The sequence below is a fragment of the Sander lucioperca genome, chromosome 3 (genome assembly GCF_008315115.2).
Source record: "Sander lucioperca isolate FBNREF2018 chromosome 3, SLUC_FBN_1.2, whole genome shotgun sequence".
Classification (NCBI taxonomy): domain Eukaryota; kingdom Metazoa; phylum Chordata; class Actinopteri; order Perciformes; family Percidae; genus Sander; species Sander lucioperca.
In genome coordinates, this window is record NC_050175.1 from 13,761,368 (window position 1) to 13,776,367 (window position 15,000).

Below are 15,000 nucleotides of genomic sequence, written 5' to 3' on the forward strand. Positions count from 1 at the left end.
TGTCTCTGTCTCTCTGTCTGTCTCTGTCTGTCTATGTCTCTCTGTCTGTCTCTCTGTCTGTCTCTCTCTATGTCTCTGTCTCTCTCTGTCTCTCTCTGTCTCTGTCTCTCTCTGTCTCTCTCTGTCTGTCTCTGTCTCTCTCTGTCTGTCTATGTCTCTCTGTCTCTGTCTGTCTCTGTCTGTCTGTCTCTGTCTCTCTTTGTCTGTCTCTGTCTCTCTGTCTCTGTCTGTCTCAGTCTGTCTCTCTGTCTGTCTGTCTCTGTCTCTCTCTGTCTCTGTCTCTCTGTCTGTCTCTGTCTCTGTCTGTCTGTCTGTCTCTCTGTCTGTCTGTCTCTCTCTATTTCTCTGTCTCTCTGTCTGTCTCTCTCTCTCTCTGTCTCTATGTCTCTGTCTGTCTGTCTCTGTCTCTCTCTCTGTCTCTCTGTCTCTCACTGTCTCTGTCTGTCTGTTTCTGTTTCTCCCTGTATCTGTCTCTCTGTCTGTCTGTTTGTTTCTCTCTGTCTCTGTCTGTCTATGTCTCTCTGTCTGTCTATGTCTCTCTGTCTCTGTCTCTCTGTCTTTCTCTGTCTCTCTCTGTCTGTCTCTGTCTCTCTCTCTGTCTTTCTCTGTCTGTCTCTGTCTCTCTCTGTCTGTCTCTGTCTCTCTGTATCTGTCTCTGTTTCTCTGTTTCTGTTTCTCCCTGTCTCTGTCTCTCTCTGTCTCTCTGTCTGTCTGTTTGTTTCTCTCTGTCTGTCTGTCTCTGTCTGTTTCTGTTTCTCCCTGTCTCTGTCTCTCTCTGTCTGTCCATGTCTCTCTGTTTGTTTCTCTCTGTCTCGGTCTGTCTTTCTATGTCTGTTTCTTGTTTTTCTTCCCTCTTCCGTACGTTTTTTGGCTCTCCGTAACTTCTGCATACATTGAGCTATTAAAACCATTCAACTTTTAAAATGTTCAGCTCTTTCAGCTAATGACGGAACTTCTTTTTTCTACAATTTATACTTTTTAAAATATTAAGCTTTTTAACACTTTCCTTTAACATTGAAGTCAATGAGATCATGCTTCAAATCCTTCAAATTTTCTTCAGCTCCCAACATTTTCAGCCCCTCCATACTTTCACCACACATTTCTACATAAAGAACCTACAGTTCTCTCACACTGTCTCGCACTCATTAGCAGGTGTGGTGATTAATGATCAAAGACAGGCTATATAAGTGCTAAAGGAACATTCATGATATATACAGATGATAGTGTAGTGGATAGGGCACATGCTTTTGGTGTGGGAGATCCTGGTTTGAATCCCACTGGGGTACATCAGTCAATGTGTCCCTGATCAAGATGTTATTTCAGTTTTTCAACTATTCTCACTACTTCAACTTATTCTTACGTATTTAAGCTATTCAACCGGTTTAGCTTTAACAATTCAGCTATTCATGTTTTATTTTGGCTCTCCTCTCTTTCTCTCCTCTCTTCTCTCCTTCTCTCCTTCTCTCTGTCCTCTCTTTCCTTTTGTTCAGCCCCATTCTTTTTACCTAATATATATCACATCTCATCAGCTAGATTGATGCTTTTTCGTTCTATGCAGTGTCTGATAATAATACAAAGTATTTCTTCTTTCAGCCGTTTTAGGTAATTCATTTCAACTTTCATCTTTGACAGTATTACAGTTCAGCTTCAAGCTTTTCTAACAATGTATTTTAGCTCTTCACTTGGGTAATGCAGTTTAGCTTTCAACTCTAACAATTTTCCTGATTTTTTAGCAGTGTAGTGCATTTGAGCTTTAAGATTTTTCGTACTATTTGTTTCATATTTCTGCATTTGTGAGTGATTATCAGTTAGAAAATATACTCAGACCTCACATTGTTCTACGTCTTTTGTCATTATTCAACTTTTGAAGCCAACAGTTCAGTTTAGCATAAGCTTTTAACTTTTTAATGAAATTCATACGTATTAAAACGATTTCCACTTTTTCAACTATTCTCACTACTTCAACTTCTTCTTACTGATTTAAGCTATTCAACCAGTTTAGCTTTAGCAATTCAGCTATTCAGCATTCCCACGCATTTTCCGCAGGAAATGTATTTTCTAGTTAGTGGGAATGCTGTTCAGCAGCATTCCAACTATTTAGTGGGAATGCTGTTCAGCAGCATTCCAACTATTGTTATTCTGTTCTTTCTTTATTCTTATTCCCTCTTCCGTACGTTTTTTGGCTCTCTGTAACTTCTGCATACATTCAGCTATTAAAACCATTCAACTTTTAAAATGTTCAGCTCTTTCAGCTAATGATGGGACTTCTTCAACTTTTTTTCTACTATTTATACTTTTTAAAATATTCAGCTTTTTATGACTTTTTTTTAACATTGAAGTCAATGAGAACATGCTTCAAATCCTTAAAATCTTCTTCCGCTCCCAAAATTTTCAGCTCCTTCATACTTTCACCTACAGATGCCAAACAAACTTTAAAATGTTCACAAAATATTCAGTTATCCGGCTCTATCTTTTCAGTTTGATATCTTTTACAGTTTTTGTAAAAAAGCTGTTTAGTTACAGTTTAGCTCCAGCTTTTCTAACAATGTATTTTAGCTCTTCACTCATTTAGGTAAGCAGTTTAGCTTCCAACTCTGACAATTTTACAGATGTTTCAGCAGTGCAATGCATTTGGGCTTTAAGATTTTTCATAGAATTTGTTTCACATTTCTGCATTTGTGAGTCATTATCAGTTAGAAAATATACTCAGACCTCACAATGTTCTACATCTTTTCCAATCCTTCAAATTTCCTCTTTTTTAAAAAATCTGTCTCTGAATAGCTGCAGCGTGCCACAGGTGACATATTAACAGCATGTGTGGTAATTACAGATCAAAGAAACGCTTTATTAGAGTTGAAGCACCTCCTATGTATTGTGTGGTCATAGTGTAGTGGTTATGACTCATACCTTTGACATGGGAGACCTGGGTCCGAATCCCACTCTGCTACATTAACTGATGTGTCCTTAATCAAAACACTAAATCCCTATAGCAATTTGTTTTCTATACTGTTTTTTTTTTCCTTTTCTTTTTTCTTTTATGACACATGCCCTTGGATTGGGAGACCCAGGTTCGAAGCCCACTTTGAGCCGTGTTACCTGTGACATATATAGCAATTGAAGGTTGCTTTGGATAAAAGTGTAAGCTAAATGAGATGTAACGTAATGTTGTGATAATCTTTATAACACAGCACTTTTCCCCAGACATAAAAAACATTATATATTGTCTGTCTTTTCTCACACACAGAGGCACACACACACACACACACACACACACACACACACACACACACACACGCAAACACACACACAGACACAAACAGACATACACTCAAAAAAACACACACACACGCAAACACACAGACACACACACACACACACACACACACACACAGACACGCACACACAGACACACACACACACCAAAACACACATACATGCACACACACACGCACGCACACACACATATATATGCAGACACGCACACACACACAGACACACACACACACACACACACACACACACATATACACAAACACACACACGCAGACACACACCAACACACATACGCAGACACACACACACACACACGTACACACACAAACATACACACACATACAGACACACTCAAAAAACACACACACGCAAACACACACACGCACACACACACACACACACACAGACACACACACACACACACCAAAACACACATGCTGGCACACACACACACAGACACATACATACATGCAGACACACACACACACACACACACACACACACACACACACGTACACACACAAACATACACACACACACAAACAGACACTCAAAAAACACACACACGCAAACACACACACACACACACACACACACACACACACACACAGACACGCTTGTCGTAAATAGATTTTCACTTACCGGTGGCGAGTCTGACATAGTGGAAAAAGTGCAAATCTTCTTTTGGAAAGTAGGCTTGTATGAGCCATGCCGACAGCAACTTGTAAACAGAGCATGCACGAGGAGAACTAGGCTCGTGCACGCTCTCTCGGGCACACGTTTAATAGGCGTTCCCTCTCAATTCGGGAAAATCCTCCACTATACCTTTAATACCATTGTATACTATGTTTTTTTGAACATCCTTGTCATTAATGCATTTCATTTTTCGTTTTCAATGCAATGTTGTTCAGCCCGCTTCTTTTCAAGCAACATATTTCACATATATTCTCTTACACAAACACAGACAAACACACACACGCACATGCACAGACACACAGACAAACACACACACACACACACACACACACACACACACACATACACACACACATGCACAGACAGACACAAACACAGACAAACACAGACACAGACAAACACACACACACACCACACACAAACACATCATTTAAAAGTTAATTTAAAGATGTCAGACTTACATTGTTTCAGTAAACTTCAGATCACATAATAAACTAGCAATCAATATTTAACTATTTCGATGCCTTAATACGAATCAAACTGTTTTTTTCAACATCCTTGTCATAATTGCATTTAATTTTTCGTTTTCAATGCAAAGTTGTTCAGATCCCTTTTTTTCAGGCAATATATTTCACATCTAATCTCATTTTAGATTGATGCTTTTTCGTTCTTTGTATATGTCTGATGTCACACACACACACACACACACACACTCACACAAACAAACACACACACACACACACACACACACACACACACACACGGACACGCGCACACAAAACAGACACACACACACACACACACACACACACACACACACACACATACACACACACACACACACACACAATTTGACTTTGCTAATGTATTGTGTTTGGCGCCAGAAATCTCTGACTTCCCCTGAACGCCTCAATAAAATCTAACTGCGCAGCTCAGCACAGTGTCGCCATTGTGTTCTGGAATTTTCTCTGGTAAGTAGTAGTACCCTGTCTGTTATCTAATAACGTTTTTGAACGGTAGAAATACAGGTTTTGTGCATTGGTTTCCACCTCATACAGAATACAAACATGATTGAATTAAGTGCGAAATATTTGCCTGTAACGTTACAGCTTGGTAAATTATACTTAGCTGTCATTAGTTAATATTAGCGCCGATGCTAACGCTAAGCTAGAAATAGCATCGGTGCTTATATTAACTAATGATAGCAGCTTGGTATCTTTAGCTAATATTAGCGACAATGCTAACGCTATGCTAGCTAAGCTAGCATTAGCATGGGTGGTAATATTAGCTAATGATAGCAGCTTGGTTAAATCATTTTTAGGTATCTTTAGATAATATTAGCTTTGTTAACTGACATTAAACACATTGTTAGTGGTTTAGCTATTGCCAATGGATAAACAAACTAGCTAATGTTGCTCTGTCACATTGTTAGCTAGACCCCACTTAATGATAGGTAGGTAGCTAGCTAGCTAGGTAGGTAGCAAGCTAGCTAGGTGGGTAGGTAGGTAGGTTTAATTCAAGGTCCCAGTAGCCTAAAGACATCACACACAACATACTGGTATGTACATCATAAACAGGATGATAAAAAGACAATCCACGTGAATACTATGGACAATAAAAGAAAATACATGAATGTACTTAGGGATGTATGGCTCTATGAGAGTGACAGTTGATGCTGAGTTTCAATAGTGTTTATAGTGAGTTATAATACTGTCAATAAAAATCTCTGGCTGAAATTTTAGAGCAAGCATAACTGCAAAAAATTAGCACTTAGCTAAAGTTACCAGTCCTCTTAAATCTGCCTTTTGCCAATGAACCTAATCTTTAAACTGTTTAGCTTGTAACTGACATTGTGGCTTATGTTTGTTTGTTGTTAAATAAAATGAGCACAATTAACCTGTTTGTGGACCAGGCAAATTGCTAGTAAATGTTCACATCACCAGCCACTCAATTGTGTAATAACACTAACTACAGTAAATGGGCTTTATCTTATTTTATCAGCTGCATTCAACAATACATGTATTCATAAATAAATATTATATTATTTTTTTAAATAGTTGCTCTGCCTCACAGCCAGACTTACTGTTAGAGCAGAATTTAGCCTTTTACTGAGTTTTTTTGTCTTTCTGTTTGTACACTGTGAGCTTGAACACTAACTCCCAGTTTGTCACTTTTCTCAACAGAACATCGATACTACTGTGCGCTTTTGGTTGGTAAGTATAGTAATGCTATAACTGAAATTGATAATAGATCACACAACTCGACTGCAGATAACTATTTAGCATCTATGCACGTTTAAAGGAACACGTCGACTTACTGGGACTTTAGCTTTTTCACCGTATTCCCCAGAGTTACATAAGTCCATACATACCCTTCTCATCTCCGTGTGTGTTGTAACTCTGTCAGTCCCCCACCGCTAGCCTAGCTTAGCACAGATCCTGGAGGTAACCGGCTCCATCTAGCCTAGCTTAGCACAGATCCTGGAGGTAACCGGCTCCATCTAGCCTACTGCTCACAAAGGTTGACAAAATAACGCCAACATGTTTCTATATTCATGTTGTGATTTGTAGAGTCACAGCATGTACAAATAACAAGGTCACATGAGACACAGCCATCTTCTAACTGTATACAAACTGGGAACTATATTCTCAGAAGGGGAAGCACTGCTACTTGGGCGGAGTGATACTCATTAAAATAAGCTGTGAGGTTGGTTTTCTAAAGTAAAACTGGATGTGTCTTGCTCTATCCCTCACCATACTGAAAAGACAGATGTTTCTTTTTACAATGAAAAGTTGACTTTTTTAAGATGCATGGTTCTTACAAAACAGCGATGCTACAAACAGATGATAATCTTATAGGGGGGGTCAAATAAGCACAATTATCAGTAAAATGCAACATGCACACACTGACAGGGAACATTATACTGTACAATGAGTATTCTAACTACAGACATTGTTTTACCAAAGGTTTGTAGTTGTACTTGTGGTGGAGTATTTTCACACTGTGGTATAGTTAGTTAGTTATATTTTATTTTCTTACTACAAATTTACTTATTTAACAAACATCTTCCTGTTGCATATACAAATCATTTGGAGAAATACATGAATACAAATATATACATATACACACATATACACTTACATATATGTATATACATATATATAGACAAACACACACACCACACGCAAACAACAATTTCTCATCTACAATTCATCTCAATAAAGAGCTTTTTTCCTCTTCTCCCAAGCTTTATCTAGGTAATTGGCTAATTTATGTTTCATATGTGAACAGCAATCTCAGTCTTTGAGCATCATCCATATTTACCAAATCAATCTCTGCTTTTATCCTACGAAACAAAAAAATCACGCTGTTCACAATAAAAAGGACAATAGAAAACAAAATGGAACTCATTTTCTATATATGTATAAATATTTTACTTATGTGAATGATCTAAATAATTCTTCCACCACTGCACGTATGTACTATTGTACTATGTATGATATTTAATTAATATTACAGTAAAAAAAAAAAAATCTTGATAATAAAATAAATTACTGTTGTGAATATCTTGTCTTGTAAAATGAAACTGAAAATCCTCTCCTCTCTCCCTCCAATGCTCTTGTCTGCCTCCTCTCTACGTTGCTGCTGGACCATCAGTGTTGGTTACCCCCGTGGCAACTCGACAGTATGTTCACACACATGAATGATGTCGTTGCTATGACATGTGTTGCCTTGACACTTTGTTCGGCAGTAAAGACTACTAATGTCTAACATTACTGTACACATCTGCTTGTGCACTCTACATACTTTTAGTTAGTATTTCACCATCTGTGTTAGTGACTCCTTGGACACTCCACAGTATACTTCACACATGCAAACATTTTGCCCCATGATGTGATTGAACACAGAAGTCACTGAATACAGACACCTACTAAAGTCGTAGTGAAAGAATGACCCTATTAAACTCCTCTTAGCTAAATCACACTAATTTGGATATAGAAATATTCACATATTTAAAGCAATCACTTTTCATGTGATGTTTTTTCTGTTTTGTATGACTAATGCATGTTTCCATTTTGTGTTACAGGTGTGCAGCTGCCCTCCAGCTCCTCTCCATCTCCCTCTCCATCTCCCTCTACTTCTATCACATCTGTCTTTACTGGCCCTTCTATCCACTCTATCTATTATTGGTTCTCTTCACCTCTCTCCTATAACATCTACCACTCATCCCTAATATTATTGGTTCTCTTCACCTCTCTCCTATCACCCTCTACCCACTCATCCCTTAATATAAGGTTTTCTATCTCTCCTGTCAAATCTAATAAATCTATCTAAATTTGAGTTTTTCTATCATTCTATCCCTCTAATTCTATCCCGCTCTATCTACATTTGGTTCTGCACTTGTTGCAAGTTACCCTTTGGTTCTGGTTTAAATATTATCATACCCATTTGTTCTGGTTCAAACATTATATCATACCCATTTGTTTTGGTTGCAAAGCTACAGATTACTGGTATCTGTTTTTGGTTCTACAGGTTGGTTGGTACCTGATCATTCTGTTTTATGGTTCTGTGAGTTTCTCTGCTCACCCTTTTTCTACCTCTCCTGTCTCTCTCTCACATTTGATTTGATCTTTTCAATTGGCAAAAATTCAATTATTGTATTTTTGAATTATCCATATTGTTTCAATTTATTCTATTTGGTAACAGTCATTATTAAATAAATTATTAAGAAAAGTATTTTTGAATTTGTTTATTAAATTTAAATTAATTGAAAAGACTGGAAACACATACATAACACACATTTTGTTTAGCTTTTATCACAAACATTGGACTGTAAAAACTAATTCAAAGTTAAATCTGGTACATTTCCAAATAGAAGTTACTGTCATAAAGTGTATTATTAAACAAAACTATCTCTTGTTAGTATAACAATAAATTGAAGTCCAAATCTATATTTATACAAGAAAAGAGCTGTAGTTGTTCCTGGACCGTGTTGCTGTGGAGCTCTGTACCAAAAGGTTTGTTCTGACTGCAAATATCTTCACACCAGAGTACACATAATCAGTTTTTGTTTACTTGAGTAGTACTAGTATAAAACTAATTACACTACATACATTGTATTATTTGTCTCTGATTCACATATTTGTACCTCGTCTATAGATCCACCCACATTGTTGGCATCAACACCTTTTGTACATGTTTTATTGTTGGTTAAACCGTTGTAAAGTGAAATAAATAAACCAACTGTAAGGAGTAACTGTATTCTTTGCTTATATTAAAATAAACCTCTGAATATATTGAGGTTGAAGACATTTAATCTGGCATTTACAAAACCTTAAATATACAAATACCAGAGTTATTTTTAGAGCATTTGAACATCAGCACTGATTTCTTGATAGTGCCTTAAAATACTAAAACCGTATTCCTGTGTCCTATATCGGTATATCAACTACTGGTCTTCAGTTTGCTGAAGATATTGAAACTTAAGTACCGCTGAAATATATCCATATATAATTTGTGTAAAACGTCAACTTTAATTTTATCTTCTAAATATCTATAATATCTTTACAGGCTTGAAAAGGATTTTCTGGAAAAACATTCATTTTCATTTGACATTGTTCCTTAAAAATAATTATAAATACTTGAGATATAAATCACCATTACTAAGAGCAGATACTGCTTTAATCTACCTTATCCTGCTAAGTTAATAGTAATATATTGGGATTGATATTGTGTTTATTGTCTTGATTGTCTACAATAAAAATAAAACAAGATTTGTGGTTTTGGATCATAACAATGCCGAGGAAGAGTAAGAGGTCACAAGCTCAAAGTCTGCGCCAGCAGAGGTCAAAGGAGGTTCAGGGTACAACAGGTGAACAGGTAGAATGTGTTGGTCCTCAGAGCTGTGGAGAGGTGAAGATGGCTGCAGCGTCTCGTGATGATGAAAGTGTGACACAGGGAAGTCAGAGCGTCGCACCAAAGGTTTCTGCTGATGAGAGAGGATGTCACAGCGATGGTGAAGCAAGGCCTTCTATTGTCACCCCAGTAAAAGTCAGAGGTCAAAGTGATGAGCCAGGTGTACCACAGGTATCTTATGCTGACGTGGTAAAGAAAAGATGTGTGGCAGTTTCTCCTGAAGCTAACCAGGTAAACCACAGAGGTCAAAGTGATGTGCCACCACAGGCATCTTATGCTAATGTAAAGAGTGGACATCCTCAGTGTGTAGCAGGCCCTTCTCATGCAGACTATGTAAATCCGGCAGGTCAGCCTTCTGTAAGACACGTCCGTGCATCCCGTAGCCAGGCCTCTCTTAAATATGGTAAAAACAGAAATCAGCAGTGTACCTGCAACTCGCTAACATTTCTGGCATTCCTTCATGAGAATGAAAACATCACCAGAGCAGATCTTGACCTTGTTTTGGATAAAGGTAATGCAATGTATAAAGAGGTCAGGAAAATGTTTCCTAATCACATCTATCTGACTACTGACGAGCTCCCTCACGAAGTACCTGCACGCACGCATACACATTATGTGGACATGGAACAACTTTCTAGATATGGCACATTAGGAGAACCGTTACCTGGAGCGGTAGACAGTTTTCTGGACCTAGAGGCCGGACTCAGCTGCTTGCTATCCGATGTCCATTATGGATTGCTCCTGATGAGAGTATTATGTATTGCCGTATTCAGAACAAAGTCCGGCAGATACGGTTTCTTTGATCCACACTCCAGAACAGCCAAAGGTTTGCCCCTCCACCCTGGTTCTCACACTCCTGGTACTGCTGTCATGCTGACATTCACACATCTTAGTGATATGATTGATCGCCTTCTGAAGTATCACAGAATGTTGGGAACACAGCCCTCCTGTAACTATGAGTTGAAGCCTGTGGAGTTTTACAATGTGAACACTGCCATCCTGAATACTGCTATCTCAGACAGAGACAGTCAGCCTACAACTCACACTGCTGCTGTATCAACTGCTCTTCAAAAGGAGACAAGCCTGAGTGCACACATCAGTGACAAATCTGTACATGAAGTATTCACAACTATGGAAACTGAACCAGAAATGTCTAGCCAGATCAGCTCAAATTGTGTCGCATCACATGATGCTGCGCTGAATAATTCAAGCTCAACTATTTCAAAGGTAAACACTGATGCAACAGATGTCTCTGATAACATAAAGGGAGTGTCCACTACCATCACGTCTGTACCGTCTGTGAAACATAAAGAGGTTCATTTCATATTGCCTGATGAATGTCAAACTGAAGCAGAACCATCAACTGAATTCAGTGTGAATTCTGTTACATCACACAATGCTACTGAGAGTAAGTCAAACTTGACTGTTCCATTAATAAATACTGTGGCCAGTGATGACGTCTCATGTAAACTGAAAAAACTTAATAAACAGCAAAGGAGAAAGATTAAGAGGAGGCTATTGCTCTCTGAAAAGGTATCACAAAGAAAGGAGAATCAGAAAAGGAAAGAAAGGACAAACTATGCTTCAAATGAAACATATAAAGCAAAGAAAAAATGTTATTTAACGGCCCAATACCAACAAAACCCTGAGTTTAGAATGAAACAAAGAGAAAGAATGTCAAGCTCATACAGAGATAATCCTGAGTTAAGAATGAAAAAAAGACAAAGAATGAACAGCTCATACAGAGATAATCCTGAGTTAAGAATGAAAAAAAGACAAAGAATGACAACGTTTTACAGAAACTTTGTTGACTTCAGAGTGAGGCGGCGCTCTTATATGACTCAGCGTTATGCAAATGACAAAGCTTTCAGAGATAGACACAGACAACTAATGAGACTAAGAATGCGAGACCGATTTAAGAACAACCTTCCATTTAGAAGTCTGTTTAAAATGAGATGTGCAAATAAAATAAAAAAGAAATAGATGGATAAATCGACAAACATGTGAGAGTGACAGAGAAAATGACAACTCTTTAATCAAAGAGGCCATATCTCTTTTCAGATCTAATATAAAGGAAGGTCCCACCTATGTCTGCACTGTCTGCCATAAAGCCTCGTTTCCAAACCAAGTCCGCCCCTGCACAAGGTCAAATTATGTCAAAAATCCACATATAGTTGCAGCCTGCTTGACAGGGAAGTATGTGCATGTTTGCGATGAAGGCTGTGAACACTGCAAGGTGCCTGATGAGAGAAGAAGTGAGTGGATTTGTTACACCTGTCATGATCATCTTAAAGATGGAGCTATGCCAGCTCTCGCTGTAGCCAACAACTTCCACTCCTTTTCATCCCACCTGAGCTGTCAGATCTCAACATATTGGAAAGGCATCTCGCATCCAGATGTATAGCATTTGCCAAGATTATTCCTCTTCCTAAAGGCCGCCAGAGACTAATAAGAGGAAATGTTGTGTGTGTCCCGTCTGAGGTACAGGAAACCGTAGAAGCATTACCCAGACTGAGAAGTGAGTCTCAGGTGATGAGAGTAAAACTGAAGAGACGATTGTGTTATAAGGGTCACCAACTTTTTCAGACAGTTAATTGGTCAAAGCTCATTCAGGCTTTGCATAAACTCAAAGAGATCCATCCACAGTATGAGGACATAACGATCAGAGATGAGGCTGAGTTATGTGATCCAACACTTCCTGATGAGGATGATGAAGATGATGATGATGAAACTGATTTAATGGAAATTGACAGGTGTGAGAGTAATGCTCTGTGTGAGGCAGAAAATGAGCATGAAAATGAACAGGATATAGACATGTTGTCATGTGATGGTGAACAACCAAATGAGCAGAGAGATGATGAAAAACAGGACGGTGACATGCCAAATGGTGGTTTCGCTCTGGAATCATGCCTTCAGCCGTGTGACGTGGCAGAGGAGATTTTATGTTTCAGCGAAGGAATCTATTCCGTTGCGCCTGCCGAAAGAAATAATCCTGTCAGCTTTTTCAAAACACCTAAGCTGGAGGCCATGGCTTTCCCTGTACAGTTTCCGACTGGTCAAAACACACTGGATGAAGAGAGACCTCTTAAATTAACACCCAGTAAGTATTTCAAAGCAAGGCTTTTTGGTGTTGATGATCGTTTCGCCAGAGACACAAACTTCTTGTTCTTTGCACAGTTTGTGACAGAAATGCATTTGGCAACATCGAGCATGACAATACAGCTAAGGAAAGGAAAACCGTTTACGAGGGATGGAAGAAATATTACCTCGGGAATGTTGCAAGATAAACGTAAGGTGGAGAGACTGGTGCGAAACAAGGACGCCGTGAGATTTATGCAGCCCTTGAGGGGAACTCCAGCCTATTGGGAGAAAACTACAAGAGATCTTTTTGCCATGATCAGACAGTTGGGAACTCCTACATTCTTCTGTACATTTTCTGCAGCTGAAATGCGATGGCCTGAGGTTATTGAGGCAATAAAAAGGCAGCAAGGTGAAGATGTCGATTTTGAAGGGCTTGACTGGTCAGCTAAGTGTGACATACTGCGAAGCAATCCTGTGACAGCAATGCGCATGTTTGATAAGCGTGTTGAGGCATTATTCAGGGATTTGCTCTTATCTCCTGCAGAGCCCCTAGGCAGAGTCGTTGACTTCTTTTACCGAGTTGAGTTTCAGCATCGCGGAAGTCCACACATACACTGTCTCATATGGGTTGATGGTGCTCCTGTTTTTGAAGAAGACGACGATCAGACTGTGTTAGATTTTGTGTCCAAGTACATCACAGCTCAGCTGCCCGACCCACATACACAACCTGATCTGTACAAGAAAGTCACAGAAGTGCAGACACACAGCAAAAATCATTCAAGGACATGTTTCAAAAGTGTCAACTCGGGATGCAGATTCGGTTTTCCTAAACCACCCGTCAGAAACACAATGATAACGAGACCTGGTGAGTGCATCGATCCAGTGGAAGTGGAAAAAGCAAAGCAAAAACTCCAACCACCTAACTTGTTATTGAATGAACCTGAAACGGCCTCTCTGAGTTTGCAGCAGCTCCTAGCTCAATGCAATCTGACATACAGTGAGTACGAACAATGCCTTAACATGGTGAATAAATTCAGTGCAGTCATTCTGAAGCGTGACCCCAAGGACTGCTGGGTAAACGGATATAATCCACATCTACTTGAAGCCTGGAATGCCAATATTGATGTCAGTTATATTCTCAACGCATATTCGTGCATCATATATCTCACCAGCTACATTACCAAAAAAGAATCTGGACTCTCTGAGTACCTCAAAACAGTCATCGAAAACTCCAACAGAGACAACGTCAATGAATGTGATGAAATGAGGGAAATAATGCAGGCGTATTCCAAAAAAAGAGAGGTCAGCGCTCAGGAATGTGTGAGTCGTGCATGTGGAATTAACATGAAGAAGTGTTCACGTGGTGTCGTATTCATACCGACAGATGACAACGCAGTGAAAATGAGTCGTCCCCTCTCGTCCCTGGAAAACACAACACCTGAATGTTCAGATGTGTGGATGACGTCTTTGACTGACAAGTACAAAGCCAGACCTGAAACACTGGAGTTTGAGGAGATGTGTTTGGCTGATTTTGCAGCTACTTGCAGAATTGTCTATGGCAAACACACGAAAGGTAAAAATGTTTTGCCCCTCCTGAATGAGATGGGATTTGTGCAAAGGCGGAAAGACGATAAGCCTGCTATCATCAGGTTTTACCGCACATCCAAGGAAAAATATCCTGAGAAGTTTTACGGCACGTTACTGAAACTGTACGTTCCCTACCGATCAGAGCAGGAACTGAAAAGACCGTATTACCCCACATATGAGTCATTTTACAGTAATGGATGTGTGCAACTACCAGGTTGTGATCATCTGGAGAGTGTCCAACACATTGTGAAACGAAACAGAGACAAATATGAGAAAAACAGTGACGAGATTGAGAATGCTGTTGAGGAGTTTGAGCAGAACAGAGGTGTGATCGATGAATGGTGTAATCTGGCGCCAGAATCGGAAGTTGTGAGGTTGGAGTGTATTGAAGAACTGGAGGCAAGAGAGCCAGATTGTGAAAATGAACAAGATAATGTCCCGGAATAC

At 39.1% G+C, this 15,000-nt stretch overlaps 1 protein-coding gene and 1 long non-coding RNA gene across 2 annotated transcripts in view; one reads left to right on the forward strand and one right to left on the reverse strand.

Annotated features, from left to right (window-relative positions):
- Positions 1–15,000, reverse strand: part of wdr93 (WD repeat domain 93) — a 136,738-nt gene that overhangs the window by 33,959 nt on the left and 87,779 nt on the right. The window lies entirely within an intron of this gene.
- On the forward strand, positions 7,080–8,310 carry LOC118494699. Its single transcript, XR_004896846.1, has 2 exons — positions 7,080–7,654; positions 8,057–8,310. It is a non-coding gene; the product is annotated as an uncharacterized LOC118494699 (long non-coding RNA).